This window comes from Scyliorhinus torazame, chromosome 9 (genome assembly GCF_047496885.1).
Source record: "Scyliorhinus torazame isolate Kashiwa2021f chromosome 9, sScyTor2.1, whole genome shotgun sequence".
NCBI lineage: Eukaryota > Metazoa > Chordata > Chondrichthyes > Carcharhiniformes > Scyliorhinidae > Scyliorhinus > Scyliorhinus torazame.
This window is the reverse complement of record NC_092715.1, coordinates 203,265,060-203,290,832: the sequence shown is the minus strand read 5'-3', so window position 1 is coordinate 203,290,832 and position 25,773 is coordinate 203,265,060. Positions and strand designations below refer to the sequence as shown.

The window sequence follows — 25,773 nt, the reverse complement described above, 5'->3', positions numbered from 1 at the left end:
GATGTGGATTTAGTTTGCTAGTTACAAAATAAAAGCAATTTAATGCAGTGGTTGCAAAGTAAGGGACAGAAGGCTTGTTATCTTGTGAGCATTCTCAGTGTAAGTCTTGTCTAATATTTGAAGTAAACACTTCACAGCATCAAAGCTGATTGTAGGACATTCCAAATGCAGTGTAGTAATACACAAGAGCTCCTGACCCCTGTCATAAATATTCAATCTATTCTCTTCAAAGCCAGGTGGATTAGCATTATGAGCTGTCTGGAGTGCTTTGCAAGACGTCCTGTATTATCTATATTAATCTCACAGTAGATATATTTATATTACATTCTGTAGACCTCCAATGCTTGTCAATGTCTCCTGACAACTATTGTCAAAAAAGAAGCACTCAGCTTTGAAAATAAATACTGCTATAATTTAATAATTCAGTCATTGATTTTTTTCCCCTATCCTCTGCCGGATTCTCTTGGGCTTTGAGAAAGCAGCAGCACAGAGCACAAGCAGACGATGATACAACGCCACAGAATCTGAATGTCATGTGTATGCCCCGCAGGAAAATACCAACTCATGTTCTGACCCACTGGGTAATGTGAATCCGGGGCCGAGGCCATCAAACCAAACATCAGCAGCTAATTCTGCACTTCAGTTGAAGTCTGTCATAAGGACATTGTTTCGGGGGTTGGTGTTGCTGAGCCAATTTAAGCTTCCCAGACGGATTTCAATGGATTTTGGTTGGATGGGGGGTTGGATCAGAAGCGGGTAACTAGAGTTGAGGCACAGATCCTGATTGAACTGAAAAGTGGAACAGGTTCGAGGGGCTGAATAGCCTGCTTCTGTTCCTATGCTATGTGCAAGGCACTGTCAGTTTTCAAATCGTGCAACGACCAAATAGTCTCTTACGTTAATAATGAAAACATTTGAAACGATGATTGTTAAAATAATAACATTTTGAACTATTAAGTTACTTTAGGGTTTCCCGTTCTACCGGCCGCGGTAAATCAGCCCGATTTCCCAAATGTCCTCCTCGACTCTCCAGCCTTGAACATCCCAATTGATGTTATGAAGTCAGAGTGTGAGCCACGTTTCTGTCCCATTCACAGGGCTCTCCTCTCACAACCTCCAGCATTTGACATCCAGCACGATCTGAGTCTACGGGACGCACAGAAATGTGACCGAGCCACAGTTGCATTGCCTCTCTAGCCATTGCACTGAATGTAATAAAGTCAAAGGACATTCCAACTGTGTTAATGAATTTGCAGCAGACATCAAGCTGACACCGAGAGATGTGGTCCCGTTAACACAGGGCGCGATTCAATGTCTATTTCTAAATCTCTTTTGAAAAACAGTTCGATGCCTGTACAGCACATGGAAACTCAGAAATGGAAAAAAGCTTTTAAGCCTCCCCGGCAATATTAGCCACTTACTCAAGGCTAAAAAATAGACAATTGGTGCCCCGGTGCCCCGGATAACTTATTGACATGTTTTGATTTCTCCCCTTCAGTGCCACAATGAGATGGTCTCTCTTACCTGCTGTGTGTGGGGACTGATTGTCCATCGGCGCCGTGTAGATGTAGCTATCGAGCAGGGTATCCTGTACCTCTCTGAGTAATCTCCACGGCTGCAGCTATTGGTTCTTGGGGACCTTGGTCATCGCAAGGTCAGCAGCGAGCGTGTCGGCAGATTCCCACACTCCTGGAACTGCCCTTACAGGCGTCAGTGCTGCACAGACCTCGCAAACTTCCAGGGCGGTCGAATGATTTAAAAATATGTGTATATACAAAAGCTTCTCACCGCGAGGCAGAAACGAGAAGGAATGATTAAATTATGGGAATCTTTTGTTCCATTATGTAAAGTGCTGTCGAACAGCAGAGTCTTGGTACTGCAATCAGCAACATCCTTACGAGCTAAATGGCTTCAATGTTTTTTTTACTTTCAGTGCTTTTAGTGTGCCATGTGATTCTTAACATTTGTGCTGAAGCATTGGAATGGGGTGAACGAAGATAGGAGTGTGAGGAAATATTGGAATGTGTGAATGTAGATAGGAGTGTGAGGAAATATTGGAATGTGTGAATGTAGATAGGAGTGTGAGGAAATATTGGAATGGGGTGAATGTAGATAGGAGTGTGAGGAAATATTGGAATGTGGGAATATAGATAGGAGTGTGAGGAAATATTTCGAATGGTGAATGTAGGTGGAGTGTGAGGGAGTATTGGAATGGGGAGAATGTAGATAGGAGTGTGAGGGAGTATTGGAATGGGGAGAATGTAGATAGGAGTATGAGGGAGTATTGAAATGGGGAGAATGTGGATAGGAGTGTGAGGAAATATTGGAATGGGGTGAATGTAGATAGGAGTGTGCAGGAGTATTGGAATGGGGTGAATGTAGATAGGAGTATGAGGGAGTATTGGAATGGGGAGAATTTTGATAGGAGTGTGAGGGAGTATTGGAATGGGGTGAATGTAGATAGGAGTGTGAGGGAGTATTGGAATGTGGGACTGTAGATAGTAGTGTCAGGAAATATTGGAATGGGGTGAATGTAGGTAGGAGTGTGAGGGAGTATTGGAATGTGGGAATGTAGATAGGAGTGTGAGGGAGTATTGGAATGTGGGAATGTAGATAGGAGTATGAGGGAGTATTGGAATGGGGAGAATGTAGAGAGGAGTGTGAGGGAGTATTGGAATGGGGTGAATGGAGATAGGAGTGTGAGGGAGTATTGGAATGTGGGACTGTAGATAGCAGTGTCAGGAAATATTGGAATGGGGTGAATGTAGGTAGGAGTGTGAGGGAGTATTGCAATGGGGAGAATGTAGATAGGAGAGTGAGGAAATATTGGAATGGGGAGAATGTGGATAGGAGAGTGAGAAAATATTGGAATGGGGTGAATGTAGATAGGAGTGTGAGGGAGTATTGGAATGTGGGAATGTAGATAGGAGCGTGAGGGAGTATTGGAATGTGGGAATGTAGATAGGAGTATGAGGGAGTATTGGAATGGGGAGAATGTAGATAGGAGTGTGAGGGAGTATTGGAATGTGGGATTGTAGATAGGAGTGTGAGGGAGTATTGGAATGTGGGAATGTAGATAGGAGTATGAGGGAGTATTGGAATGGGGAGAATGTAGAGAGGAGTGTGAGGGAGTATTGGAATGGGGTGAATGGAGATAGGAGTGTGAGGGAGTAGTGGAATGTGGGACTGTAGATAGCAGTGTCAGGAAATATTGGAATGGGGTGAATGTAGGGAGGAGTGTGAGGGAGTATTGGAATGGGGAAAATGTAGATAGGAGAGTGAGGAAATATTGGAATGGGGTGGATGTAGATAGGAGTGTGAGGGAGTATTGCAATGTGGGAATGTAGATAGGAGTATGAGGGAGTATTGGAATGGGGAGAATGTCGATAGGAGTGTGAGGGAGTATTGGAATGGGGTGAATGTAGATAGGAGAGTGAGGAAATATTGGAATGGGATGAATGTAGATAGGAGTGTGAGGGAGTATTGCAATGTGGGAATGTAGAGAGGAGTGTGAGGGAGTATTGGAATGTGGGAATGTAGATAGGAGTATGAGGGAGTATTGGAATGGGGAGAATGTAGAGAGGAGTGTGAGGGAGTATTGGAATGGGGTGAATGGAGATAGGAGTGTGAGGGAGTAGTGGAATGTGGGACTGTAGATAGCAGTGTCAGGAAATATTGGAATGGGGTGAATGTAGGTAGGAGTGTGAGGGAGTATTGGAATGGGGAAAATGTAGATAGGAGAGTGAGGAAATATTGGAATGGGGAGAATGTGGATAGGAGTGTGAGGAAATATTGGAATGGGGTGAATGGAGATACGAGCGTGAAGGAGTGTTGGAATGGGGTGAATGTAGATAGGAGTGTGAGGAAATATTGGAATGGGGTGAATGTGGATAGGAGTGTGAGGAAATATTGGAATGGGGTGAATGTAGATAGGAGTGTGAGGGAGTATTGGAATGCGGGAATGTAGATAGGAGTGTCAGGAAATATTGGAATGGGGTGGATGTAGATAGGAGTGTGAGGGAGTATTGCAATGTGGGAATGTAGATAGGAGTATGAGGGAGTATTGGAATGGGGAGAATGTCGATAGGAGTGTTAGGGAGTATTGGAATGGGGTGAATGTAGATAGGAGAGTGAGGAAATATTGGAATGGGATGAATGTAGATAGGAGTGTGAGGGAGTATTGCAATGTGGGAATGTAGAGAGGAGTGTGAGGGAGTATTGGAATGTGGGAATGTAGATAGGAGTATGAGGGAGTATTGGAATGGGGAGAATGTAGATAGGAGTATGAGGGGGTATTGGAATGGGGTGAATGTAGATAGGAGAGTGAGGAAATATTGGAATGGGGTGAATGTAGATAGGAGTGTGAGGGAGTATTGGAATGTGGGAATGTAGATAGGAGTATGAGGGAGTATTGAAATGGGGAGAATGTAGATAGGAGTGTGAGGGAGTATTAGAATGGGGAGTATGTAGATAGGAGTGTGAGGGTGTATTGGAATGGGGAGAATGTAGATAGGAGTGTGAGGGAGTATTGGAATGAGGGAATGTAGATAGGAGTGCAAAGGAGTATTGGAATGGGGTGAATGTAGATAGGAGTGTGAGAAAATATTGGAATAGGAGAATGTAGATAGGAGAGTGAGGAAATATTGGAATGGGAGAATGTAGATAGGAGTGTGAGGAAATATTGGAATGGGGTGAATGTAGATAGGAGTGTGAGGGAATATTGGAATGGGGAGAAAGTAGATAGGAGTGTGAGAAAATATTGGAATGTGGGAATGTAGATAGGAGTGTGAGGGAGTATTGGAATGGGAGAATGTAGATAGGAGAGTGAGGAAATATTGGAATGGGGAGAATGTAGATAGGAGTGTGAGGGTGTATTGAAATGTGGGAATGTAGACAGGAGTGTGAGGAAATATTGGAATGGGGAGAATGTAGATAGGAGTGTGAGGGAGTATTGGAATGGGAGAATGTAGATAGGAGAGTGAGAAAATATTGGAATGGGGTGAATGTAGATAGGAGTGTGAGGAAATATTGGAATGTGGGAATGTAGATAGGAGTGTGAGGGAGTATTGGAATGTGGGAATGTAGATAGGAGTGTGAGGGAGTATTGGAATGTGGGAATGTAGATAGGAGTATGAGGGAGTATTGGAATGGGGAGAATGTAGATAGGAATGTGAGGGAGTATTGGAATGGGGTGAATGTAGATAGGAGTGTGAGAAAATATTGGAATGGGAGAATGTAGATAGGAGAGTGAGGAAATATTGGAATGGGAGAATGTAGATAGGAGTGTGAGGAAATATTGGAATGGGAGAATGTAGATAGGAGTGTGAGGAAATCTTGGAATGGGGAGAATGTAGATAGGAGAGTCAGGAAATATTGGAATGGGGTGAATGTAGATAGGAGTGTGAGGGAATATTGGAATGGGGAGAATGTGGCTAGGAGTGTGAGGAAATATTGGAATGGGGAGAATGTGGATAGGAGTGTGAGGAAATATTGGAATGGGGTGAATGTAGATAGGAGTGTGAGGAAATATTGGAATGGGGAGAATGTAGATAGGATTGTGAGGGAGTATTGGAATGGGAGAATGTAGATAGGAGAGTGAGGAAATATTGGAATGGGGAGAATGTAGAGAGGAGTGTGAGGAAATATTGGAATGTGGGAATGTAGATAGGAGTGTGAGGAAATATTGGAATGGGGAGAATGGAGATAGGAGTGTGAGGGAGTATTGGAATGGGAGAATGTAAATAGGAGTGTGAGGAAATATTGGAATGGGGAGAATGTAGATAGGAGTGTGAGGGAGTATTGGAATGTGGGAATGTAGATAGGAGTGTGAGGAAATATTGGAATGGGGAGAATGTGGATAGGAGTGTGAGGAAATATTGGAATGGGGAGAATGTGGATAGGAGTGTGAGGAAATATTGGAATGGGGAGAATGTAGATAGGAGTGTGAGGAAATATTGGAATGGGGAGAATGTAGATAGGAGTGTGAGGGAGTATTGGAATGGGAGAATGTAGATAGGAGAGTGAGGAAATATTGGAATGGGGAGAATGTAGATAGGAGTGTGAGGGAGTATTGGAATGTGGGAATGTAGATAGGAGTGTGAGGAAATATTGGAATGGGGAGAATGTAGATAGGAGTGTGAGGGAGTATTGGAATGGGAGAATGTAGATGGGAGAGTGAGGAAATATTGGAATGGGGAGAATGTAGATAGGAGAGTGAGGAAATATTGGAATGGGAGAATGTAGATAGGAGTGTGAGGAAATATTGGAATGGGAGAATGTAGATAGGAGTGTGAGGAAATATTGGAATGGGGAGAATGTGGATAGGAGAGTGAGGAAATATTGGAATGGGATGAATGTAGAATGGAGTGTGAGGGAATATTGGAATGGGGAGAATGTGGATTGGAGTGTGAGGAAATATTGGAATGGGGAGAATGTGGATAGGAGTGTGAGGAAATATTGGAATGCGGTGAATGTAGATAGGAGTGTGAGGAAATATTGGAATGGGGAGAATGTAGATAGGAGTGTGAGGGAGTATTGTAATGGAAGAATGTAGATAGGAGAGTGAGGAAATATTGGAATGGGGAGAATGTAGATAGGAGTGTGAGGAAATATTGGAATGTGGGAATGTAGATAGGAGTGTGAGGAAATATTGGAATGGGGAGAATGTGGATAGGAGTGTGAGGAAATATTGGAATGGGGAGAATGTGGATAGGAGTGTGAGGAAATATTGGAATGGGGAGAATGTGGATAGGAGTGTGAGGAAATATTAGAATGGGGTGAATGTAGATAGGAGGGTGAGGAAATAGTGGAATGGGGTGAATGTAGGTAGGAGTGTGAGGGAGTATTGGAATGGGAGAATGTAGATAGGAGAGTGAGGAAATATTGGAATGGGGAGAATGTAGACCGGAGTGTGAGGGAGTATTGGAATGTGGGAATGTAGATAGGAGTGTGAGGAAATATTGGAATGGGGAGAATATAGATAGGAGTGTGAGGGAGTATTGGAATGGGAGAATGTAGAAAGGAGAGTGAGGAAATATTGGAATGGGGAGAATGTAGATAGGAGTGTGAGGAAATATTGGAATGGGGAGAATATGCATAGGAGTGTGAGGAAATATTGGAATGGGGTGAATGTAGGTAGGAGTGTGAGGGAGTATTGGAATGGGGAGAATGTAGATAGGAGTGTAAGGGAGTATTGGAATGGGGTGAATGTAGGTAGGAGAGTGAGGAAATATTGGAATGGGGTGAATGTAGGTAGGAGTGTGAGGGAGTATTGGAATGTGGGAATGTAGATAGGAGTGTGAGGGAGTATTGGAATGTGGGAATGTAGATAGGAGTATGAGGGAGTATTGGAATGGGGAGAATGTAGAGAGGAGTGTGAGGGAGTATTGGAATGGGGTGAATGGAGATAGGAGTGTGAGGGAGTATTGGAATGTGGGACTGTAGATAGCAGTGTCAGGAAATATTGGAATGGGGTGAATGTAGGTAGGAGTGTGAGGGAGTATTGCAATGAGGAGAATGTAGATAGGAGAGTGAGGAAATATTGGAATGGGGAGAATGTGGATAGGAGAGTGAGGAAATATTGGAATGGGGTGAATGTAGATAGGAGTGTGAGGGAGTATTGGAATGTGGGATTGTAGATAGGAGTGTGAGGGAGTATTGGAATGTGGGAATGTAGATAGGAGTATGAGGGAGTATTGGAATGGGGAGAATGTAGAGAGGAGTGTGAGGGAGTATTGGAATGGGGTGAATGGAGATAGGAGTGTGAGGGAGTAGTGGAATGTGGGACTGTAGATAGCAGTGTAGGGAAATATTGGAATGGGGTGAATGTAGGTAGGAGTGTGAGGGAGTATTGGAATGGGGAAAATGTAGATAGGAGAGTGAGGAAATATTTGAATGGGGAGAATGTGGATAGGAGTGTGAGGAAATATTGGAATGGGGTGAATGGAGATACGAGCGTGAAGGAGTGTTGGAATGGCGTGAATGTAGATAGGAGTGTGAGGAAATATTAGAATGGGGTGAATGTGGATAGGAATGTGAGGGAGTATTGGAATGTGGGATTGTAGATAGGAGTGTGAGGGAGTATTGGAATGTGGGAATGTAGATAGGAGTATGAGGGAGTATTGGAATGGGGAGAATGTAGAGAGGAGTGTGAGGGAGTATTGGAATGGGGTGAATGGAGATAGGAGTGTGAGGGAGTAGTGGAATGTGGGACTGTAGATAGCAGTGTAGGGAAATATTGGAATGGGGTGAATGTAGGTAGGAGTGTGAGGGAGTATTGGAATGGGGAAAATGTAGATAGGAGAGTGAGGAAATATTTGAATGGGGAGAATGTGGATAGGAGTGTGAGGAAATATTGGAATGGGGTGAATGGAGATACGAGCGTGAAGGAGTGTTGGAATGGGGTGAATGTAGATAGGAGTGTGAGGAAATATTAGAATGGGGTGAATGTGGATAGGAGTGTGAGGAAATATTGGAATGGGGTGAATGTAGATAGGAGTGTGAGGGAGTATTGGAATGCGGGAATGTAGATAGGAGTGTCAGGAAATATTGGAATGGGGTGGATGTAGATAGGAGTGTGAGGGAGTATTGCAATGTGGGAATGTAGATAGGAGTATGAGGGAGTATTGGAATGGGGAGAATGTCGATAGGAGTGTGAGGGAGTATTGGAATGGGGTGATTGTAGATAGGAGAGTGAGGAAATATTGGAATGGGATGAATGTAGATAGGAGTGTGAGGGAGTATTGGAATGGGGAGTATGTAGATAGGAGTGTGAGGGTGTATTGGAATGGGGAGAATGTAGATAGGAGTGTGAGGGAGTATTGGAATGAGGGAATGTAGATAGGAGTGCAAAGGAGTATTGGAATGGGGTGAATGTAGATAGGAGTGTGAGAAAATATTGGAATAGGAGAATGTAGATAGGAGAGTGAGGAAATATTGGAATGGGAGAATGTAGATAGGAGTGTGAGGAAATATTGGAATGGGGTGAATGTAGATAGGAGTGTGAGGGAATATTGGAATGGGGAGAAAGTAGATAGGAGTGTGAGAAAATATTGGAATGTGGGAATGTAGATAGGAGTGTGAGGGAGTATTGGAATGGGAGAATGTAGATAGGAGAGTGAGGAAATATTGGAATGGGGAGAATGTAGATAGGAGTGTGAGGGTGTATTGAAATGTGGGAATGTAGACAGGAGTGTGAGGAAATATTGGAATGGGGAGAATGTAGATAGGAGTGTGAGGGAGTATTGGAATGGGAGAATGTAGATAGGAGAGTGAGAAAATATTGGAATGGGGTGAATGTAGATAGGAGTGTGAGGAAATATTGGAATGTGGGAATGTAGATAGGAGTGTGAGGGAGTATTGGAATGTGGGAATGTAGATAGGAGTGTGAGGGAGTATTGGAATGTGGGAATGTAGATAGGAGTATGAGGGAGTATTGGAATGGGGAGAATGTAGATAGGAATGTGAGGGAGTATTGGAATGGGGTGAATGTAGATAGGAGTGTGAGAAAATATTGGAATGGGAGAATGTAGATAGGAGAGTGAGGAAATATTGGAATGGGAGAATGTAGATAGGAGTGTGAGGAAATATTGGAATGGGAGAATGTAGATAGGAGTGTGAGGAAATCTTGGAATGGGGAGAATGTAGATAGGAGAGTCAGGAAATATTGGAATGGGGTGAATGTAGATAGGAGTGTGAGGGAATATTGGAATGGGGAGAATGTGGCTAGGAGTGTGAGGAAATATTGGAATGGGGAGAATGTGGATAGGAGTGTGAGGAAATATTGGAATGGGGTGAATGTAGATAGGAGTGTGAGGAAATATTGGAATGGGGAGAATGTAGATAGGATTGTGAGGGAGTATTGGAATGGGAGAATGTAGATAGGAGAGTGAGGAAATATTGGAATGGGGAGAATGTAGAGAGGAGTGTGAGGAAATATTGGAATGTGGGAATGTAGATAGGAGTGTGAGGAAATATTGGAATGGGGAGAATGGAGATAGGAGTGTGAGGGAGTATTGGAATGGGAGAATGTAAATAGGAGTGTGAGGAAATATTGGAATGGGGAGAATGTAGATAGGAGTGTGAGGGAGTATTGGAATGTGGGAATGTAGATAGGAGTGTGAGGAAATATTGGAATGGGGAGAATGTGGATAGGAGTGTGAGGAAATATTGGAATGGGGAGAATGTGGATAGGAGTGTGAGGAAATATTGGAATGGGGAGAATGTAGATAGGAGTGTGAGGAAATATTGGAATGGGGAGAATGTAGATAGGAGTGTGAGGGAGTATTGGAATGGGAGAATGTAGATAGGAGAGTGAGGAAATATTGGAATGGGGAGAATGTAGATAGGAGTGTGAGGGAGTATTGGAATGTGGGAATGTAGATAGGAGTGTGAGGAAATATTGGAATGGGGAGAATGTAGATAGGAGTGTGAGGGAGTATTGGAATGGGAGAATGTAGATGGGAGAGTGAGGAAATATTGGAATGGGGAGAATGTAGATAGGAGAGTGAGGAAATATTGGAATGGGAGAATGTAGATAGGAGTGTGAGGAAATATTGGAATGGGAGAATGTAGATAGGAGTGTGAGGAAATATTGGAATGGGGAGAATGTGGATAGGAGAGTGAGGAAATATTGGAATGGGATGAATGTAGAATGGAGTGTGAGGGAATATTGGAATGGGGAGAATGTGGATTGGAGTGTGAGGAAATATTGGAATGGGGAGAATGTGGATAGGAGTGTGAGGAAATATTGGAATGCGGTGAATGTAGATAGGAGTGTGAGGAAATATTGGAATGGGGAGAATGTAGATAGGAGTGTGAGGGAGTATTGTAATGGAAGAATGTAGATAGGAGAGTGAGGAAATATTGGAATGGGGAGAATGTAGATAGGAGTGTGAGGAAATATTGGAATGTGGGAATGTAGATAGGAGTGTGAGGAAATATTGGAATGGGGAGAATGTGGATAGGAGTGTGAGGAAATATTGGAATGGGGAGAATGTGGATAGGAGTGTGAGGAAATATTGGAATGGGGAGAATGTGGATAGGAGTGTGAGGAAATATTAGAATGGGGTGAATGTAGATAGGAGGGTGAGGAAATAGTGGAATGGGGTGAATGTAGGTAGGAGTGTGAGGGAGTATTGGAATGGGAGAATGTAGATAGGAGAGTGAGGAAATATTGGAATGGGGAGAATGTAGACCGGAGTGTGAGGGAGTATTGGAATGTGGGAATGTAGATAGGAGTGTGAGGAAATATTGGAATGGGGAGAATATAGATAGGAGTGTGAGGGAGTATTGGAATGGGAGAATGTAGAAAGGAGAGTGAGGAAATATTGGAATGGGGAGAATGTAGATAGGAGTGTGAGGAAATATTGGAATGGGGAGAATATGCATAGGAGTGTGAGGAAATATTGGAATGGGGTGAATGTAGGTAGGAGTGTGAGGGAGTATTGGAATGGGGAGAATGTAGATAGGAGTGTAAGGGAGTATTGGAATGGGGTGAATGTAGGTAGGAGAGTGAGGAAATATTGGAATGGGGTGAATGTAGGTAGGAGTGTGAGGGAGTATTGGAATGTGGGAATGTAGATAGGAGTGTGAGGGAGTATTGGAATGTGGGAATGTAGATAGGAGTATGAGGGAGTATTGGAATGGGGAGAATGTAGAGAGGAGTGTGAGGGAGTATTGGAATGGGGTGAATGGAGATAGGAGTGTGAGGGAGTATTGGAATGTGGGACTGTAGATAGCAGTGTCAGGAAATATTGGAATGGGGTGAATGTAGGTAGGAGTGTGAGGGAGTATTGCAATGAGGAGAATGTAGATAGGAGAGTGAGGAAATATTGGAATGGGGAGAATGTGGATAGGAGAGTGAGGAAATATTGGAATGGGGTGAATGTAGATAGGAGTGTGAGGGAGTATTGGAATGTGGGATTGTAGATAGGAGTGTGAGGGAGTATTGGAATGTGGGAATGTAGATAGGAGTATGAGGGAGTATTGGAATGGGGAGAATGTAGAGAGGAGTGTGAGGGAGTATTGGAATGGGGTGAATGGAGATAGGAGTGTGAGGGAGTAGTGGAATGTGGGACTGTAGATAGCAGTGTAGGGAAATATTGGAATGGGGTGAATGTAGGTAGGAGTGTGAGGGAGTATTGGAATGGGGAAAATGTAGATAGGAGAGTGAGGAAATATTTGAATGGGGAGAATGTGGATAGGAGTGTGAGGAAATATTGGAATGGGGTGAATGGAGATACGAGCGTGAAGGAGTGTTGGAATGGCGTGAATGTAGATAGGAGTGTGAGGAAATATTAGAATGGGGTGAATGTGGATAGGAATGTGAGGGAGTATTGGAATGTGGGATTGTAGATAGGAGTGTGAGGGAGTATTGGAATGTGGGAATGTAGATAGGAGTATGAGGGAGTATTGGAATGGGGAGAATGTAGAGAGGAGTGTGAGGGAGTATTGGAATGGGGTGAATGGAGATAGGAGTGTGAGGGAGTAGTGGAATGTGGGACTGTAGATAGCAGTGTAGGGAAATATTGGAATGGGGTGAATGTAGGTAGGAGTGTGAGGGAGTATTGGAATGGGGAAAATGTAGATAGGAGAGTGAGGAAATATTTGAATGGGGAGAATGTGGATAGGAGTGTGAGGAAATATTGGAATGGGGTGAATGGAGATACGAGCGTGAAGGAGTGTTGGAATGGGGTGAATGTAGATAGGAGTGTGAGGAAATATTAGAATGGGGTGAATGTGGATAGGAGTGTGAGGAAATATTGGAATGGGGTGAATGTAGATAGGAGTGTGAGGGAGTATTGGAATGCGGGAATGTAGATAGGAGTGTCAGGAAATATTGGAATGGGGTGGATGTAGATAGGAGTGTGAGGGAGTATTGCAATGTGGGAATGTAGATAGGAGTATGAGGGAGTATTGGAATGGGGAGAATGTCGATAGGAGTGTGAGGGAGTATTGGAATGGGGTGATTGTAGATAGGAGAGTGAGGAAATATTGGAATGGGATGAATGTAGATAGGAGTGTGAGGGAGTATTGCAATGTGGGAATGTAGAGAGGAGTGTGAGGGAGTATTGGAATGTGGGAATGTAGATAGGAGTATGAGGGAGTATTGGAATGGGGAGAATGTAGATAGGAGTATGAGGGAGTATTGGAATGGGGTGAATGTAGATAGGAGAGTGAGGAAATATTGGAATGGGGTGAATGTAGATAGGAGTGTGAGGGAGTAGTGGAATGTGGGACTGTAGATAGCAGTGTAGGGAAATATTGGAATGGGGTGAATGTAGGTAGGAGTGTGAGGGAGTATTGGAATGGGGAAAATGTAGATAGGAGAGTGAGGAAATATTTGAATGGGGAGAATGTGGATAGGAGTGTGAGGAAATATTGGAATGGGGTGAATGGAGATACGAGCGTGAAGGAGTGTTGGAATGGGGTGAATGTAGATAGGAGTGTGAGGAAATATTAGAATGGGGTGAATGTGGATAGGAGTGTGAGGAAATATTGGAATGGGGTGAATGTAGATAGGAGTGTGAGGGAGTATTGGAATGCGGGAATGTAGATAGGAGTGTCAGGAAATATTGGAATGGGGTGGATGTAGATAGGAGTGTGAGGGAGTATTGCAATGTGGGAATGTAGATAGGAGTATGAGGGAGTATTGGAATGGGGAGAATGTCGATAGGAGTGTGAGGGAGTATTGGAATGGGGTGATTGTAGATAGGAGAGTGAGGAAATATTGGAATGGGATGAATGTAGATAGGAGTGTGAGGGAGTATTGCAATGTGGGAATGTAGAGAGGAGTGTGAGGGAGTATTGGAATGTGGGAATGTAGATAGGAGTATGAGGGAGTATTGGAATGGGGAGAATGTAGATAGGAGTATGAGGGAGTATTGGAATGGGGTGAATGTAGATAGGAGAGTGAGGAAATATTGGAATGGGGTGAATGTAGATAGGAGTGTGAGGGAGTATTGGAATGTGGGAATGTAGATAGGAGCGTGAGGGAGTATTGGAATGTGGGAATGTAGATAGGAGTATGAGGGAGTATTGGAATGGGGAGAATGTAGATAGGAGTGTGAGGGAGTATTGTAATGGGGTGAATGTAGATAGGAGAGAGAGGAAATATTGGAATGGGGTGAATGTAGATAGGAGTGTGAGGGAGTATTGGAATGTGGGAATGTAGATAGGAGTATGAGGGAGTATTGAAATGGGGAGAATGTAGATAGGAGTGTGAGGGAGTATTAGAATGGGGAGTATGTAGATAGGAGTGTGAGGGTGTATTGGAATGGGGAGAATGTAGATAGGAGTGTGAGGGAGTATTGGAATGAGGGAATGTAGATAGGAGTGCAAAGGAGTATTGGAATGGGGTGAATGTAGATAGGAGTGTGAGAAAATATTGGAATAGGAGAATGTAGATAGGAGAGTGAGGAAATATTGGAATGGGAGAATGTAGATAGGAGTGTGAGGAAATATTGGAATGGGGTGAATGTAGATAGGAGTGTGAGGGAATATTGGAATGGGGAGAAAGTAGATAGGAGTGTGAGAAAATATTGGAATGTGGGAATGTAGATAGGAGTGTGAGGGAGTATTGGAATGGGAGAATGTAGACAGGAGAGTGAGGAAATATTGGAATGGGGAGAATGTAGATAGGAGTGTGAGGGAGTATTGAAATGTGGGAATGTAGACAGGAGTGTGAGGAAATATTGGAATGGGGAGAATGTAGATAGGAGTGTGAGGGAGTATTGGAATGGGAGAATGTAGATAGGAGAGTGAGAAAATATTGGAATGGGGTGAATGTAGATAGGAGTGTGAGGAAATATTGGAATGTGGGAATGTAGATCGGAGTGTGAGGGAGTATTGGAATGGGGTGAATGTAGATAGGAGTGTGAGGGAGTATTGGAATGTGGGAATGTAGATAGGAGTGTGAGGGAGTATTGGAATGTGGGAATGTAGATAGGAGTATGAGGGAGTATTGGAATGGGGAGAATGTAGATAGGAATGTGAGGGAGTATTGGAATGGGGTGAATGTAGATAGGAGTGTGAGAAAATATTGGAATGGGAGAATGTAGATAGGAGAGTGAGGAAATATTGGAATGGGAGAATGTAGATAGGAGTGTGAGGAAATATTGGAATGGGAGAATGTAGAAAGGAGTGTGAGGAAATCTTGGAATGGGGAGAATGTAGATAGGAGAGTGAGGAAATATTGGAATGGGGTGAATGTAGATAGGAGTGTGAGGGAATATTGGAATGGGGAGAATGTGGCTAGGAGTGTGAGGAAATATTGGAATGGGGAGAATGTGGATAGGAGTGTGAGGAAATATTGGAATGGGGTGAATGTAGATAGGAGTGTGAGGAAATATTGGAATGGGGAGAATGTAGATAGGATTGTGAGGGAGTATTGGAATGGGAGAATGTAGATAGGAGAGTGAGGAAATATTGGAATGGGGAGAATGTAGAGAGGAGTGTGAGGAAATATTGGAATGTGGGAATGTAGATAGGAGTGTGAGGAAATATTGGAATGGGGAGAATGGAGATAGGAGTGTGAGGGAGTATTGGAATGGGAGAATGTAAATAGGAGTGTGAGGAAATATTGGAATGGGGAGAATGTAGATAGGAGTGTGAGGGAGTATTGGAATGTGGGAATGTAGATAGGAGTGTGAGGAAATATTGGAATGGGGAGAATGTGGATAGGAGTGTGAGGAAATATTGGAATGGGGAGAATGTGGATAGGAGTGTGAGGAAATATTGGAATGGGGAGAATGTAGATAGGAGTGTGAGGAAATATTGGAATGGGGAGAATGTAGATAGGAGTGTGAGGGAGTATTGGAATGGGAGAATGTAGATAGGAGAGTGAGGAAATATTGGAATGGGGAGAATGTAGATAGGAGTGTGAGGGAGTATTGGAATGTGGGAATGTAGATAGGAGTGTGAGGAAATATTGGAATGGGGAGAATGTAGATAGGAGTGTGAGGGAGTATTTTGAATGGGAGAATGTAGATAGGAGAGTGAGGAAATATTGGAATGTGGAGAATGTAGATAGGAGAGTGAGGAAATATTGGAATGGGAGAATGTAGATAGGAGTGTGTGGAAATATTGGAATGGGAGAATGTAGATAGGAGTGTGAGGAAATATTGGAATGGGGAGAATGTGGATAGGAGAGTGAGGAAATATTGGAATGGGATGAATGTAGAATGGAGTGTGAGGGAATATTGGAATGGGGAGAATGTGGATTGGAGTGTGAGGAAATATTGGAATGGGGAGAATGTGGATAGGAGTGTGAGGAAATATTGGAATGCGGTGAATGTAGATAGGAGTGTGAGGAAATATTGGAATGGGGAGAATGTAGATAGGAGTGTGAGGGAGTATTGGAATGGAAGAATGTAGATAGGAGAGTGAGGAAATATTGGAATGGGGAGAATGTAGATAGGAGTGTGAGGAAATATTGGAATGTGGGAATGTAGATAGGAGTGTGAGGAAATATTGGAATGGGGAGAATGTGGATAGGAGTGTGAGGAAATATTGGAATGGGGAGAATGTGGATAGGAGTGTGAGGAAATATTGGAATGGGGAGAATGTGGATAGGAGTGTGAGGAAATAGTAGAATGGGGTGAATGGAGATAGTAGGGTGAGGAAATAGTGGACTGGGGTGAATGTAGATAGGAGTGTGAGGGAGTATTGGAATGGGAGAATGTAGATAGGAGAGTGAGGAAATATTGGAATGGGGAGAATGTAGATCGGAGTGTGAGGGAGTATTGGAATGTGGGAATGTAGATAGGAGTGTGAGGAAATATTGGAATGGGGAGAATATAGATAGGAGTGTGAGGGAGTATTGGAATGGGAGAATGTAGAAAGGAGAGTGAGGAAATATTGGAATGGGGAGAATGTAGATAGGAGTGTCAGGAAATATTGGAATGGGGAGAATATGGATAGGAGTGTGAGGCAATATTGGAATGGGGTGAATGTAGATAGGAGTGTGAGGAAATATTGGAATGGGGAGAATGTAGATAGAAGTGTGAGGGAGTATTGGAATGGGAGAATGTAGATAGGAGAGTGAGGAAATATTGGAATGGGGTGAATGTAGATAGGAGTGTGCAGGAGTATTGGAATGGGGTGAATGTAGATAGGAGTATGAGGGAGTATTGGAATGGGGAGAATTTAGATAGGAGTGTGAGGGAGTATTGGAATGGGGTGAATGTAGATAGGAGTGTGAGGGAGTATTGGAATGGGGTGAATTTAGATAGGAGTGTGAGGGAGTATTGGAATGGGGTGAATGTCGATAGGAGAGTGAGGAAATATTAGAATGGGGAGAATGTAGATAGGAGTGTGAGGGAGTATTGGAATGTGGGACTCTAGATAGTAGTGTCAGGAAATATTGGAATGGGGTGAATGTAGGTAGGAGTGTGAGGGAGAATTGGAATGGGGAGAATGTAGATAGGAGTGTGAGGGAGTATTGGAATGGGGTGAATGTAGGTAGGAGAGTGAGGAAATATTGGAATGGGGTGAATTTAGGTAGGAGTGTGAGGGAGTATTGGAATGTGGGAATGTAGATAGGAGTGTGAGGGAGTATTGGAATGTGGGAATGTAGATAGGAGTATGAGGGAGTATTGGAATGGGGAGAATGTAGAGAGGAGTGTGAGGGAGTATTGGAATGGGGTGAATGGAGATAGGAGTGTGAGGGAGTATTGGAATGTGGGACTGTAGATAGCAGTGTCAGGAAATATTGGAATGGGGTGAATGTAGGTAGGAGTGTGAGGGAGTATTGCAATGGGGAGAATGTAGATAGGAGAGTGAGGAAATATTGGAATGGGGAGAATGTGGATAGGAGAGTGAGGAAATATTGGAATGGGGTGAATGTAGATAGGAGTGTGAGGGAGTATTGGAATGTGGGAATGTAGATAGGAGCGTGAGGTAGTATTGGAATGTGGGAATGTAGATAGGAGTATGAGGGAGTATTGGAATGGGGAGAATGTAGATAGGAGTGTGAGGGAGTATTGGAATGTGGGATTGTAGATAGGAGTGTGAGGGAATATTGGAATGTGGGAATGTAGATAGGAGTATGAGGGAGTATTGGAATGGGGAGAATGTAGAGAGGAGTGTGAGGGAGTATTGGAATGGGGTGAATGGAGATAGGAGTGTGAGGGAGTAGTGGAATGTGGGACTGTAGATAGCAGTGTCAGGAAATATTGGAATGGGGTGAATGTAGGTAGGAGTGTGAGGGAGTATTGGAATGGGGAAAATGTAGATAGGAGAGTGAGGAAATATTGGAATGGGGAGAATGTGGATAGGAGTGTGAGGAAATATTGGAATGGGGTGAATGGAGATACGAGCGTGAAGGAGTGTTGGAATGGGGTGAATGTAGATAGGAGTGTGAGGAAATATTGGAATGGGGTGAATGTGGATAGGAGTGTGAGGAAATATTGGAATGGGGTGAATGTAGATAGGAGTGTGAGGGAGTATTGGAATGCGGGAATGTAGATAGGAGTGTCAGGAAATATTGGAATGGGGTGGATGTAGATAGGAGTGTGAGGGAGTATTGGAATGTAGGAATGTAGATAGGTGTGTGAGGAAATATTGGAATGGGGAGAATGGAGATACGAGCGTGAAGGAGTGTTGGAATGGGGTGAATGTAGATAGGAGTGTGAGGAAATATTGGAATGGGGTGAATGTGGATAGGAGTGTGAGGAAATATTGGAATGGGGTGAATGTAGATAGGAGTGTGAGGGAGTATTGGAATGCGGGAATGTAGATAGGAGTGTCAGGAAATATTGGAATGTGGGAATGTAGATAGGAGTGTGAGGAAATATTGGAATGGGGAGAATATAGATAGGAGTGTGAGGAAATATTGGAATGGGGAGAATGTGGATAGGAGTGTGAGGAAATATTGGAATGGGGAGAATGTGGATAGGAGTGTGAGGAAATATTGGAATGGGGAGAATGGGGATAGGTGTGTGAGGAAATATTGGAATGGGGTGAATGTAGATTGGAGTGTGAGGAAATATTGGAATAGGGAGAATGTAGATAGAAGTGTGAGGGAGTATTGGAATGGGAGAATGTAGATAGGAGAGTGAGGAAATATTGGAATGGGGAGAATGTAGATAGGAGTGTGAGGGAGTATTGGAATGGGAGAATGTAGATAGGAGAGTGAGGAAACATTGGAATGGGAGAATGTAGATAGGAGTGTGAGGAAATATTGGAATGTGGGAATGTAGATAGGAGTGTGAGGAAATATTGGAATGGGGAGAATGTAGATAGGAGTGTGAGGGAGTATTGGAATGGGTGAATGTAGATAGGAGAGTGAGGAAACATTGGAATGGGAGAATGTAGATAGGATTGTGAGGAAATATTGGAATGTGGGAATGTAGATAGGAGTGTGAGTAAATATTGGAATGGGGATAATGGAGTTAGGAGTTTGAGGAAATATTGGAATATGGGAATGTAGATAGGAGTGTGAGGAAATATTGGAATGGGAGAATGTAGATAGGAGAGTGAGGAAATATTGGAATGGGGTGAATGTAGATGGAAGTGTGAGGAAATATTGGAATGGGGTGAATGTGGATAGGAGAGTGAGGAAATATTGGAACAGGGTGAAAGTGGATGGGAGTGTCAGGAAATATTGGAATGAGGTGAATGTAGATAGGAGTGTGAGGAAATATTGGAACAGGGAGGATGTACATAGAACATACAGTGCTGAAGGACGCCATTCGGTCCATCGAGTCTGCACCAACCCACTTAAGCCCTCACTTCCACCCTATCCTCCTAACCTTTTGGACATTAAGGGCAATTTAGCTTGGCCAATCCACCTAACCTGCACGTCTTTGGACTGTGGGAGGAAACCGGAGCACCCGGAGGAAACCCACACAGACACGACGAGAAGGTGCAGACTCCGCACAGACAGTGACCCAGCGGGGAATCGATCCTGGCGCTGTGAAGCCACAGTGCTAACCACTTCTGCTACCGTGCTGCCCTATGTAGATAGGAGTGTGAGGGAATATTGGAATGGGATGACTGTAGATCGGAGTGTGAGGAAATATTGGAATGGGGTGAATGTGGATCGGAGTGTGAGGATATATTGGAATGGGGTGATGTAGATAAGAGTGTGAGGGAATGTTGGAATGGGGAGAATGTGGATAGGAGTGTGAGGAAATATTGGAATGGGGCGAATGTGGATAGGAGAGTGAGGAAATATTGGAAAAGGGTGAAAGTGGATAGGAGAGTGAGGAAATATTGGTATGGGAGAATGTAGATAGGAGTGTGAGGAAATATTGGAATGGGAGAATGTAGATAGGAGTGTGAGGAAATATTGGAATGCGGAGAATGTGGATAGGAGAGTGAGGAAATATTGGAATGGGGTGAATGTAGATAGGAGTGTGAGGGAATATTGGAATGGGGAGAATGTGGATTGGAGTGTGAGGAAATATTGGAATGGGGAGAATGTGGATAGGAGTGTGAGGAAATATTGGAATGGGGTGAATGTAGATAGGAGTGTGAGGAAATATTGGAATGGGGAGAATGTAGATAGGAGTGTGAGGGAGTATTGGAATGGAAGAATGTAGATAGGAGAGTGAGGAAATATTGGAATGGGGAGAATGTAGATAGGAGTGTGAGGAAATATTGGAATGTGGGAATGTAGATAGGAGTGTGAGGAAATATTGGAATGGGGTGAATGTAGATAGGAGTGTGAGGAAATATTGGAATGGGGTGAATGTGGATAGGAGAGTGAGGAAATATTGGTATGGGAGAATGTAGATAGGAGTGTGAGGAAATATTGGAATGGGAGAATGTAGATAGGAGTGTGAGGAAATATTGGAATGTGGGAATGTAGATAGGAGTGTGAGGAAATATTGGAATGGGGAGAATGTGGATAGGAGTGTGAGGAAATATTGGAATGGGGAGAATGTGGATAGGAGTGTGGGGAAATATTGGAATGGGGAGAATGTGGATAGGAGTGTGAGGAAATATTGGAATGGGGTCAATGTAGATAGGAGTGTGAGGAAATAGTGGAATGGGGTGAATGTAGATAGGAGTGTGAGGGAGTATTGGAATGGAAGAATGTAGTTAGGAGAGTGAGGAAATATTGGAATGGGGAGAATGTAGATCGGAGTGTGAGGGAGTATTGGAATGGGGTGAATGTAGATAGGAGTGTGAGGAAATATTGGAATGGGGAGAATGTAGATCGGAGAGTGAGGGAGTATTGGAATGTGGGAATGTAGATAGGAGTGTGAGGAAATATTGGAATGGGGAGAATATAGATAGGAGTGTGAGGGTGTATTGGAATGGGAGAATGTAGAAAGGAGAGTGAGGAAATATTGGAATGGGGAGAATGTAGATAGGAGTGTGAGGAAATATTGGAATGGGGTGAATGAGGATAGGAGAGTGAGGATATATTGGAATGGGGTGAATGTAGATAGAAGTGTGAGGAAATATTGGAATGGGGAGAATGTAGATAGGAGTGTGAGGGAGTATTGGAATGGGAGAATGTAGATAGGAGAGTGAGGAAATATTGGAATGGGGAGAATGTAGATAGGAGTGTGAGGGAGTATTGGAATGGGAGAATGTAGATAGGAGAGTGAGGAAACATTGGAATGGGAGAATGTAGATTGGAGTGTGAGGAAATATTGGAATGTGGGAATGTAGATAGGAGTGTGAGGAAATATTGGAATGGGGAGAATGTGGATAGGAGTGTGAGGAAATATTGGAATGGGGTGAATGTAGATAGGAGTGTGAGGAAATATTGGAATGGGGAGAATGTAGATAGGAGTGTGAGGGAGTATTGGAATGGGAGAATGTAGATAGGAGAGTGAGGAAATATTGGAATGGGGAGAATGTAGATAGGAGAGTGAGGAAACATTGGAATGGGAGAATGTAGATAGGAGTGTGAGGAAATATTGGAATGTGGGAATGTAGATAGGAGTGTGAGGAAATATTGGAATGGGGATAATGGAGTTAGGAGTTTGCGGAAATATTGGAATGTGGGAATGTAGATAGGAGTGTGAGGAAATATTGGAATGGGAGAATGTAGATAGGAGAGAGAGGAAATATTGGAATGGGGTGAATGTAGATGGGAGTGTGAGGAAATATTGGAACAGGGAGAATGTACATAGAACATACAGTGCTGAAGGAGGCCATTCGGTCCATCGAGTCTGCACCGACCCACTTCAGCCCTCACTTCCACCCTATCCTCCTAACCTTCTTGGATATTAAGGGCAATTTAGCTTGGCCAATCAACCTAACCTGCACGTCTTTGGACTGTGGGAGGAAACCGGAGCACCCGGAGGAAACCCACACAGACACGACGAGAAGGTGCAGACTCCGCACAGACAGTGACCTAGCGGGGAATCGATCCTGGCGCTGTGAAGCCACAGTGCTAACCACTTCTGCTACCGTGCTGCCCTATGTAGATAGGAGTGTGAGGGAATATTGGAATGGGATGACTGTAGATAGGAGTGTGAGGAAATATTGGAATGGGGTGAATGTGGATAGGAGTGTGAGGAAATATTGGAATGGGGTGATGTAGATAAGAGTGTGAGGGAATGTTGGAATGGGGAGAATGTGGATAGGAGTGTGAGGAAATATTGGAATGGGGCGAATCTGGATAGGAGAGTGAGGAAATATTGGAAAAGGGTGAAAGTGGATAGGAGTGTGAGGAAATATTGGAATGTGAGACTGTAGATAGGTGTGTGAGGGAATATTGGAATGTGGGAATGGAGATAGAAGTGTGAGGAAATATTGGAATGGGATGAATGTAGATAGGAGAGTGAGGAAATATTGGAATGGGGTGAATATAGATAGGAGTGTGAGGAAAAATTGGAATGGGGTGAATGTAGATAGGAGTGTGAGGAAATATTGGAATGGGAGAATGTAGATAGGAGAGTGAGGAACTATTGGAATGGGGTGAATGTGAGTAGGAGAGTGAGGAAATATTGGAATGGGGTGAATGTGGATAGGAGAGTGAGGATATATTGGAATAGGGTGAAAGTGGATAGGAGTGTGAGGAAATATTGGAATGGGAGAATGTAGATAGGTGTGTGAGGGAATATTGGAATGTGGGAATGTAGATAGGAGTATGAGGAAATATTGGAATGGGATGAATGTAGATCGGAGTGTGAGGGAATATTGGAATGTGGGAATGTAGATAGGAGTGTGAGGGAGTATTGGAATGTGGGAATGTAGATAGGAGTGTGAGCGAGTATTGGAATATGGAGGATGCAGATAGGAATGTGAGGGAGAATTGGAATGGAATGAATGTAGATAGGAGTGTGAGGAAATAATGGAATGGGGTGACTGTAGATAGGAGTATGAGGGAGTATTGGAATGTGAGAATGTAGATAGGAGTATGAGGGGGTATTGGAATGGGGAGAATGTAGATAGGAGTGTGAGGAAGTATTGGTATGGGGAGAATGTGCATCGGAGTGTGAGGAAATATTGGAATGGGGTGAATGTAGATAGGAATGTGAGGGAGTATTGGAATGAGGTGAATGTAGATCGGTGTGTGAGGAAATATTGGAATGTGGGAATGTAGATAGGAGTATGAGGGAGTAGTGGAATGTGGGAATGTAGATAGGAGTGTGAGGAAATATTGGAATGGGATGAATGGAGATAGGAGTGTGAGGAAATATTGGAATTGGAGAATGAAGATAGGAAAGTGAGGAAATATTGGAATGGGGAGAATGTAGATAGGAGAGTGAGGAAATATTGGAATGGGAGAATGTAAATAGGAAAGTGAGGAAATATTGGAATGGGGAGAATGTAGATAGGAGAGTGAGGAAATATTGGAATGGGAGAATGTAGATAGGAGTGTGGGGAAATATTGGAATGGGAGAATGTAGATAGGAGAGTGAGGAAATATTGGAATGGGGTGAATGTGGACAGGAGAGTGAGGAAATATTGGAATGGGGTGAATGTGGATAGGAGAGTGAGGAAATATTGGAAAAGGGTGCAAGTGGATAGGAGTGTGAGGAAATATTGGAATGTGAGAATGTAGATAGGTGTGTAAGGAAATATTGGAATATCGGAATGTAGATAGAAGTGTGAGGAAATATTGGAATGGGATGAATGTAGATAGGAGAGTAAAGAAATATTGGAATGGGGTGAATGTAGATAGGAGAGTGAGGAAATATTGGAATGGGGAGAATGTGGATAGGAGTGTGAGGAAATATTGGAATGGGGTGAATGTAGATAGGAGTGTGAGGGAGTATTGGAATGTGGGGATGTAGATAGGAGTGTGAGGAAATATTGGAATGGGGAGAATGTGGATAGGAGTGTGAGGAAATATTGGAATGGGGAGAATGTGGATAGGAGTGTGAGGAAATATTGGAATGGGGAGAATGTGGATAGGAGTGTGAGGAAATAGTGGAATGGGGTGAATGTAGATAGGAGTGTGAGGGAGTATTGGAATGGGAGAATGTAGATAGGAGAGTGAGGAAATATTGGAATGGGGTGAATGTAGATCGGAGTGTGAGGGAGTATTTGAATGTGGGAATGTAGATAGGAATGTGAGGAAATAATGGAACGGGGAGAATGTAGATAGGAGTGTGAGGGAGTATTGGAATGGGAGAATGTAGAAAGGAGAGTGAAGAAATATTGGAATGGGGAGAATGTAGATAGGAGTGTGAGGAAATAGTGGAATGGGGTGAATGTTGATTGGAGTGTGAGGGAGTATTGGAATGGGAGAATGTAGATAGGAGAGAGAGGAAATATTGGAATGGGGTGAATGTAGATCGGAGTGTGAGGGAGTATTGGAATGGGAGAATGTAGAAAGGAGAGTGAGGAAATATTGGAATGGGGAGAATGTAGATAGGAGTGTGAGGAAATATTGGAATGGGGAGAATGTGGATAGGAGTGTGAGGAAATATTGGAATGGGGTGAATGTAGATAGGAGTGTGAGGAAATATTGGAATGGGGAGAATGTAGATAGGAGAGTGAGGAAATATTGGAATGGGGAGAATGTAGATAGGAGTGTGAGGGAGTATTGGAATGGGAGAATGTAGATAGGAGAGTGAGGAAACATTGGAATGGGAGAATGTAGATAGGTGTGTGAGGGAGTATTGAAATGTGGGAATGTAGACAGGAGTGTGAGGAAATATTGGAATGGGGAGAATGTAGATAGGAGTGTGAGGGAGTATTGGAATGGGAGAATGTAGATAGGAGAGTGAGAAAATATTGGAATGGGGTGAATGTAGATCGGAGTGTGAGGAAATATTGGAATGTGGGAATGTAGATAGGAGTGTGAGGAAATATTGGAATGGGGATAATGGAGTTAGGAGTTTGAGGAAATATTGGAATGTGGGAATGTAGATAGGAGTGTGAGGAAATATTGGAATGGGAGAATGTAGATAGGAGAGTGAGGAAATATTGGAATGGGGTGAATGTAGATGGGAGTGTGAGGAAATATTGGAATGGGGTGAATGTGGATAGGAGAGTGAGGAAATATTGGAACAGGGTGAAAGTGGATGGGAGTGTCAGGAAATATTGGAATGGGGTGAATGTAGATAGGAGTGTGAGGAAATATTGGAACAGGGAGAATGTACATAGAACATACAGTGCTGAAGGAGGCCATTTGGTCCATCGAGTCTGCACCAACCCACTTAAGCCCTCACTTCCACCCTATCCTCCTAACCTTCTTGGACATTAAGGGCAATTTAGCTTGGCCAATCCACCTAACCTGCACGTCTTTGGACTGTGGGAGGAAACCGGAGCACCCGGAGGAAACCCACACAGACACGACGAGAAGGGGCAGACTCCGCACAGACAGTGACCCAGCGGGGAATCGATCCTGGCACTGTG

General features: G+C 43.5%; 1 protein-coding gene across 1 annotated transcript in view; it reads right to left on the bottom strand.

Annotated features, from left to right (window-relative positions):
• The window catches only part of frmpd1a (FERM and PDZ domain containing 1a), a 264,403-nt gene extending 262,621 nt beyond the window's left edge, over positions 1–1,782 (bottom strand). Inside the window, exon 1 of the mRNA XM_072517007.1 lies at positions 1,525–1,782. The gene's annotated coding sequence lies outside the window, so the exon portion shown is untranslated. The remainder of the gene's footprint in view (positions 1–1,524) is intronic.
• Positions 1,783–25,773: the final 23,991 nt, after the last annotated feature.